Here is a 9,087-nt window from a genome sequence, read left to right on the forward strand (position 1 = left end):
TTCGTACTGATGCCCCAGATCCTGCAGCAGCCAGAGGACACGCTGAAAGTTGCTATGAAGTTGCCCCTGTCGGGATACTATATGTCAGTAGTGAGTATTGCACATGCAGCAGGAGGGTGACACTGTACAGAGTGCATATACCCCGCTCACACCCGCATCGCCGCGATCCCTGCATCTCATAGGTGACTGCACCGGCACCTAGGTCCCCGGAGTTCTGCAGCTACATCCAGGGTCAGCACAGCAGGGGCGCACCGGCGTCAGCACCTACCTGCGGCTCTTATAGCTGCTGTCTCGGGGTCCGGGCGCTGTGCAGCAGGACAGGGGGCAGCGCTGCTCCGGGTGCCCGACGTTAGATCCTTCCCTCCCGCAGCACAAGCAACATCAGCACAGGAGGAGCGGAGAGTGTCTGAGAGTGAGCGGCTCCTCCCACTGACAGCATCTCCAGCGTGTGGGGGCGTGCCCGCTACCTGCAGCCACGCCCCCTGCCGGGAGAGAGAGCACGCCTCCTTGCGGTGACATCACGGACCTCCTGCATCTCTCAGAACGTGCGGCTACCCCGGGGAGTAATATATAATATATATGCATATTACATCTGTAACCCCTTCCCTGCTGCCGCTCTGCATCTGTACAGTGTGCGCTGGGGAGTAATATATAATATATAAGCATATTACATCTGTAACCCCTTCCCTGCTGCTGCCCTGCATCTGTACAGTGTGCGCTGGGGAGTAATATATAATATATATGCATATTACATCTGTAACCCCTTCCCTGCTGCTGCCCTGCATCTGTACAGTGTGCGCTGGGGAGTAATATATATGTATTGCATATTACATCTGTAACCCCTTCCCTGCACCTATACTGTGTGTGCAGAGGCGTAATATAATATTATATATATATATGTATACATATTAAATTTTTAACCCCTTGCTTGCTGCTGCCCTGCACCTATACTGTGTGCACTGAGGAGTAATATATTATAATATGGGATATGGTCATTAGGTCGACATGCGTTTTAAAATTATTATTTTTTTATTTTTTTTTACTTTTTCATACTTTACTATCCAAGTGGACTATGACTTGGAATAGTAACCTGTCCCAAGCGCAGCGGTAGGGGAGTGAGGCACCTTGCCCGAAGCATGCGAGGGGACACTGTGCACTAATTGGGGTTTCCCGTCACGTTACGAAGAAAACAACACCCAAAAAAGTTAAAAAAAAACTCATGTCGACCTTTTTCCATGTCGACCTTGTTCATGTCGACCTAGTGACCAGGTCGACTAATGCATGTCGACCAATAGTGGTCTACCTAAGTGTGGTCAACCTAATGACCCATACCCTATAATGCAGGCATTCCCAACCGCGGTCCTCAAGGCACACCAACAGTGCAGGTTTTAGTGATATCCAGGCTGCAGCACAGATGGTTAAATCAAAATAACTGAGGTATATCACTAAAACCAGGACTGTTAGTGTGCCTTCAGGACCACGGTTGGGAAACACTGCCATAATATATATGCATATTCTGTCTGTAACCCCTTCCCTGCTGCTGCCCAGCACCTATACTGTGTGTGAAGGGGAGTGATATATAATATAAATGCATATTCTATCTGTAACCCCTTCCCTGCTGCTGCCCAGCACCTATACTGTGTGTGAAGGGGAGTGATATATAATATAAATGCATATTCTATCTGTAACCCCTTCCCTGCTGCTGCCCAGCACCTATACTGTGTGTGAAGGGGAGTGATATATAATATAAATGCATATTCTATCTGTAACCCCTTCCCTGCTGCTGCCCAGCACCTATACTGTGTGTGAAGGGGAGTGATATATAATATAAATGCATATTCTATCTGTAACCCCTTCCCTGCTGCTGCCCAGCACCTATACTGTGTGTGAAGGGGAGTGATATATAATATAAATGCATATTCTATCTGTAACCCCTTCCCTGCTGCTGCTGCCCAGCACCTATACTGTGTCTGAAGGGGAGTGATATATAATATAAATGCATATTCTATCTGTAACCCCTTCCTTGCTGCTGCCCTGCACTATACTGTGTGTGAAGGGGAGTGAGATATAATATATATGCATATTATATCTGTAACCCCTTCCCTGCTGCAGCACTGCACTTATACTATGTGCGCTGGGGAGTAGTATATAATATATATATGCATCTTACATCTGTAACCCCTTACCTGCTGCCACCCTGTACCTATACTGTGTGCACTGGGGAGTAATATATAATATATATATATATATATATATATATATATATATATAAATATTCTAGATAATATATATAAATATTACATGTATAACCCCTTCCCTGCTGCTGCCCAGCACCTATACTGTGTGCGCTGGGGAGTAATATATAATATATATGCATATTATATCTATAACCCCTTCACTACTGCTGCCCTGCATCTATACTGTGTGTGCAGGGGAGTGATATATAATATAAATGCATATTACATCTGTAACCCCTTCCCTGCTGCTGCCCTGCATCTATACTCTGTGTGCAGATGAGTAAAATATTATTGATTACTCCCCAGCGCACACAGTATAGGTGCTGGGCAGCAGCAGGAAAGGGGTTACAGATATAATATGCATATATATTATAGATTACTCCTCAGCGCACACACTATAGGTGCTGGGCAGCAACAGGGAAGGGGTTATAGATGTAATATGCATATATATTATAGATTACTCCCCAGTGCACACAGTATAAGTGCTGGACAGCAGTAGGGAAGGGGTTATAAATGTAATATTTATATATATTATATATTACTCCCCAGCACACACAGTATAGATGCAGGTCAGCAGCAGGGAAGGGGTTACAGATGTAATATGCATATATATTATAGATTACTCCCCAGCGCACACAGTATAGGTGCTGGGCAGCAACAGGGAAGGGGTTACAGATGTAATATGCATATATATTATATATTACTCCCCAGCGCACACAGTATAGGTGCTGGACAGCAGCAGGGAAGGGGTTACAGATATAATATGCATATATATTATATATCACTCCCCTTCACACACAGTATAGGTGCAGAGCGGCAGCAGGGAAGGAGTTACATATGTAATATGCATATATATTATATATATATATGTGATGGACGATCCGGCACTCCAAAAACATGTGCAATAGTCCCTGGTGCCCTCACTTTCCAAAGGGTAGATGCTCGTTCAAATGTGCGGCACTCAGGTTTACAAGAGTAAGTTAACACCACCAACAGTCTGTCAACGTTTCAATTTTACTCGAAAATTGTCATCAGGATGACAAATCAAAATAACTGAGGTATATCACTAAAACAAGGACTGTTAGTGTGCCTTCAGGACCACGGTTGGGAAACACTGCCATAATATATATGCATATTCTGTCTGTAACCCCTTCCCTGCTGCTGCCCAGCACCTATACTGTGTGTGAAGGGGAGTGATATATAATATAAATGCATATTACATCTGTAACCCCTTCCCTGCTGCTGCCCAGCACCTATACTGTGTGTGAAGGGGAGTGATATATAATATATATGCATATTATATCTGTAACCCCTTCCCTGCTGCTGTCCAGCACTTATACTGTGTGCACTGGTGAGTAATCTATAATATATATGCATAATATTACATCTGTAACCCCTTCCCTGCTGCTGTCCAGCACTTATACTGTGTGCACTGGTGAGTAATCTATAATATATATGCATATTACATCTGTAACCCCTTCCCTGCTGCTGCCCAGCACCTATACTGTGTGCGCTGGGGAGTAATATATAATATATATAAATATTACATGTATAACCCCTTCCCTGCTGCTGCCCTGCACTATACTGTGTGCACTGGGGAGTAATATATAATATATATGCATATTATATCGGTAACCCCTTCACAGCACCTATCAGGGCCGGATTGGCCATTGCCTTTACCGGGCCGATCAGGGTGCGGGGCCGCCTGTCATAAGTGGCACTGCCCCTCTCCACGTCACCTGGCAACTTGTGAGCGCCGCTGTCAGGAGAGCCAGCCGGCCCGCCCTCCACGTCACATGCCTATTGGTGAGCCGGGCAGCGGCCGCTGTCAGGAGAGCCGGCCATACCCCCTCCTCCCCGTCACCTGCTTACTGGTGTCCGCTGCGGCCAGCTGCCGCTATCTAGAGAGCCAGGTCCACCGTGTTGCAGGCGCAGCTGCTCCTCCAAGACTCCTGGTCACAGGAGCTGTACTGCGGGGAGGATCACCCGGGGGAGGCTTCCTGGCTGCTGTGTCCGCGCTGCTCTGGCGGTAAGTCCCGTCATGTGGGTGCATAACTATGGGAGGCCTCCTGCCCCCCTTGCCAGCACCAGTGTGCCCCATATCGTCCCTGCCAGCATCAGTGTGCCCCCATCCCCCCTGACAGCGCCAGTGTGACCCCCTATCTCCCCCTGACAGCATCGGAGTGTCCCCATCTCCCCTCCTGTCAGCAGCAGTGTGCCCCCTCATCCCTCCCCCTGGCAGCAGTGTGCCCCCTCATCCCTCCCCCTGGCAGCAGTGTGCCCCCTCATCCCTCCCCCTGGCAGCAGTGTGCCCCCTCATCCCTCCCCCTGGCAGCAGTGTGCCCCCTCATCCCTCCAGCAGCAGCAGTGTGCACCCTCATCCCTCCCCCCGGCATCAGTGTGCCCCCTCATTCCTCCCACTGGCAGCAGTGTGCCCCCTCATCCCTCCAGCAGCAGCAGTGTGCCCCCTCATCACTCCCCCCGGCAGCAGTGTGCCCCCTCATCCCTCCCCCTTGCCAGCAGTGTGCCCCCTCATCCCTCCCCCCTGGCAGCAGTGTGCCCCCTCATCCCTCATCCCCTGGCAGCAGTGTGCCCCCTCATCCCTCCAGCAGCAGCAGTGTGCCCCCTCATCCCTCCAGCAGCAGCAGTGTGCCCCCTCATCCCTCCCCCCGGCATCAGTGTGCCCCCTCATTCCTCCCACTGGCAGCAGTGTGCCCCCTCATCCCTCCCCCCGGCATCAGTGTGCCCCCTCATTCCTCCCACTGGCAGCAGTGTGCCCCCTCATCCCTCCAGCAGCAGCAGTGTGCCCCCTCATCCCTCCCCCTGGCCCTGGGTGGTTGACACCCATTACCTGGCTGGTTGTCACCCATTCCCTTTCTGCCCCAGGTGGATGGTTCTAGTCTTTCTTTGTTCTGCTATAGACCAAATCACATCGAGTTTTTAGTAGTCTTTATGTGTGTAATGACGCTGACTACATATTTTGGGGGGGGGTTGTGTAATGTATGTCTATGTGCTCTACCTGGTGCAATGTGTGTAACGTGCTCTACCTGGTGCAATGTGTATAACGTGCTTTACCTGGCGCAAAGTGTATAACGTGCTCGACCTGGTGCAATGTGTATAACGTGCTTTACCTGGCGCAAAGTGTATAACGTGCTCTACCTGGTGCAATGTGTAAAATGTGCTTTACAAGGTGCAATGTGTATAATGTGCTCTGCCTGGCGCAAAGTGTATAACATGCTTTACAAGGTGCAATGTGTATAATGTGCTCTGCCTGGCGCAAAGTGTATAACGTGCTCTACCTGGTGCAATGTGTATAACGTGCTTTACCTGGCGCAAAGTGTATAACGTGCTCTGCCTGGTGCAATGTGTATAACGTGCTCTACCTGGCACAAAGTGTATAACGTGCTCTACCTGGCGCAAAGTGTATAACGTGCTCGACCTGGTGCAATGTGTATAACGTGCTTTACCTGGCGCAAAGTGTATAACATGCTCTGCCTGGTGCAATGTGTATAACGTGCTCTACCTGGCACAAAGTGTATAACGTGCTTTACCTGGCGCAAAGTGTATAACGTGCTCGACCTGGTGCAATGTGTATAACGTGCTTTACCTGGCGCAAAGTGTATAATGTGCTCTACCTGGTGCAATGTGTAAAATGTGCTTTACAAGGTGCAATGTGTATAACGTGCTTTACCTGGCGCAAAGTGTATAACGTGCTCTACCTGGTGCAATGTGTAAAATGTGCTTTACAAGGTGCATTGTGTATAATGTGCTCTGCCTGGCGCAAAGTGTATAACGTGCTCTACCTGGCGCAAAGTGTATAACGTGCTTTACCTGGCGCAGTGTGTATAGGCGGTTCTGGCACTCTACTATATATCCCGCACCGGACTGAATAATTTAATTACAGTAATGATGAAATACTAAAAAGAAACCAGCTACTTGTACCTTTCTCTTTAAATTTCAAGATTTTGAGTGCTGGAGGTGCTCCTGCAATCAATATAAACAAAGCATAAAGTAATATGTTTGTTGCAAAGAGGCAACAAAGAGAATGGATTGCTTTTTGGAGCACTCTTTTTTAACAATTTTTAATATGCAAATCAGTGTGATATGATTATAAGAGTTAAAACGTAACCTTTAATCATTACTCCTAAAATATAAAGGGGTATTAGTAAGTAACATATATTACCTATACAGGTATCAATCCATAGGTACATAAATCTACATCCCCTTATAGACAAAGAAATTTTTATTATTATTATAGAAAAATATAAAAAGATAGATATCTTATATTCGATCAATAATTATTGATCGAATATAAGATATCTATCTTTTTATATTTTTCTATAATAATAATAAAAATTTCTTTGTCTATAAGGGGATGTAGATTTATGTACCTATGGATTGATACCTGTATAGGTAATATATGTTACTTACTAATACCCCTTTATATTTTAGGAGTAATGATTAAAGGTTACGTTTTAACTCTTATAATCATATCACACTGATTTGCATATTAAAAATTGTTAAAAAAGAGTGCTCCAAAAAGCAATCCATTCTCTTTGTTGCCTCTTTGCAACAAACATATTACTTTATGCTTTGTATAGGCGGTTCTACCTAGTGCAATGTGTATAAGCGGCACTACTGTGTGGTGTAATGTGAATTGGCACTATTTTGTGGTCACGCCCCTTCCCCACAAAGCCACTCCCCTAAATTTTTGCTGCGCGCCTTCGGTGCACACTGTCCCTTCTTTTTGGTATAGGAGGTGGAGCACCAATTCACTTTCTGCCAAAGGGCGCCAAAATGTCTAGTTACAGCTCTGGTGCAGGGTGTCCTGTATGCTACACAGCCAGGCAGCACTGTCACCCCCCCCCCCCCCCCCCCCCCCCCTCCACCTTGCAACACTTTAGTAGTGTCCAAGTCAACTCTGTGTTTTTATATTTGAATCATTAATAAGATTAATAAGAACCTTCATTCCGATGGGACCCAGAATAGGACGGGTTGGACCCCAATTTTTAAAAGTGAGGGGTCCCTGGGACCCACTTTTTTTTTCGGCTCAGCGTGATCACTGGGTTATGAGGTGTAATATTATTTTGAAATATTAATCCCGCCCACTTTGGTATTGGCTCCGCCTACAGTTGGTTTGGTGCCACCCACATGAGGCCACTTTTACAAATTTTTCCAGGGCCACATTTGTTTCCCAATCCGCCCCTGGCACCTATACTGTGTGCGCTGGGGAGTAATCTATAATATATATTCATAGTACATCCATAACCCCTTCCCTGCTGCCGCCCTGCAACTATTCTGTGCGTGCTGGGTATAATAAGATTTTACTCACCGTTAAATCTATTTCTCGTAGTCCGTAGTGGATGCTGGGACTCCGTAAGGACCATGGGGAATAGCGGCTCCGCAGGAAACTGGGCACAACTAAAGAAAGCTTTAGGACTACCTGGTGTGCACTGGCTCCTCCCACTATGACCCTCCTCCAGACCTCAGTTAGGATACTGTGCCCGGAAGAGCTGACACAATAAGGAAGGATTTTGAATCCCGGGTAAGACTCATACCAGCCACACCAATCACACCGTATAACTCGTGATACTATACCCAGTTAACAGTATGAAATATAACTGAGCCTCTCAACAGATGGCTCAACAATAACCCTTTAGTTAAACAATAACTATATACAAGTATTGCAGACAATCCGCACTTGGGATGGGCGCCCAGCATCCACTACGGACTACGAGAAATAGATTTACCGGTGAGTAAAATCTTATTTTCTCTGACGTCCTAAGTGGATGTTGGGACTCCGTAAGGACCATGGGGATTTTACCAAAGCTCCCAAACGGGCGGGAGAGTGCGGATGACTCTGCAGCACCGAATGAGCAAACTCTAGGTCCTCCTCAGCCAGGGTATCAAACTTGTAGAATTTTGCAAATGTGTTTGACCCCGACCAAGTAGCTGCTCGGCAAAGTTGTAAAGCCGAGACCCCTCGGGCAGCCGCCCAAGAAGAGCCAACCTTCCTCATGCAATGGGCTTTCACTGATCTAGGATGCGGCAGTCCAGCCGCAGAATGTGCAAGCTGAATCGTACTACAGATCCAGCGAGCAATAGTCTGCTTTGAAGCAGGAGCACCCAGCTTGTTGGGTGCATACAGGATAAATAGCGAGTCAGTTTTCCTGACACTAGCTGTCCTGGAAACATAAATTTTCAGGGCCCTGACAACGTCCAACAACTTGGAATCCTCCAAGTCTTTAGTAGCCGCAGGCACTACAATAGGTTGGTTCAAATGGAAAGCTGATACCACCTTAGGGAGAAACTGGGGACGAGTATTCAATTTTGCCCTTTCCATATGGAAAATCAGATAAGGGCTTTTACATGACAAAGCCGCCAATTCTGACACACGCCTGGCCGATGCCAAGGCCAACAGCATGACCACTTTCCACGTGAGATATTTCAAATCCACGGTTTTAAGTGGCTCAAACCAATGCGACTTTAGGAAATCCAACACCACGTTGAGATCCCAAGGTGCCACTGGAGGCACAAAAGGGGGCTGAATATGCAGCACTCCCTTAACAAATGTCTGAACTTCAGGCAGTGAAGCCAGTTCTTTCTGGAAGAAAATCGACAGAGCCGAAATCTGGACCTTAATGGAACCCAATTTTAGGCCCATAGTCACCGCTGACTGTAGGAAGTGCAGAAAACGGCCCAGCTGAAATTCCTCCGTTGGGGCCTTCCTGGCCTCACACCACGCAACATATTTTCGCCATATGCGGTGATAATGGTTTGCGGTCACTTCTTTCCTAGCTTTAATCAGCGTAGGGATGACTTCCTCCGAAATGCCCTTTTCCTTCAGGAT

At 47.1% G+C, this 9,087-nt stretch overlaps 1 protein-coding gene across 4 annotated transcripts in view; it reads right to left on the reverse strand.

The window, feature by feature from the left end:
* The window catches only part of FGFR3 (fibroblast growth factor receptor 3), a 108,496-nt gene extending 108,098 nt beyond the window's left edge, over positions 1-398 (reverse strand). For all 4 annotated transcript variants that reach the window (XM_063924822.1, XM_063924819.1, XM_063924817.1 and 1 more), the window contains exon 1: positions 269-398. The gene's annotated coding sequence lies outside the window, so the exon portion shown is untranslated. The remainder of the gene's footprint in view (positions 1-268) is intronic.
* Between the last annotated feature and the right edge of the window lie 8,689 nt (positions 399-9,087).

The sequence above is a fragment of the Pseudophryne corroboree genome, chromosome 1 (assembly GCF_028390025.1).
Source record: "Pseudophryne corroboree isolate aPseCor3 chromosome 1, aPseCor3.hap2, whole genome shotgun sequence".
In the NCBI taxonomy this organism is placed as follows: domain Eukaryota; kingdom Metazoa; phylum Chordata; class Amphibia; order Anura; family Myobatrachidae; genus Pseudophryne; species Pseudophryne corroboree.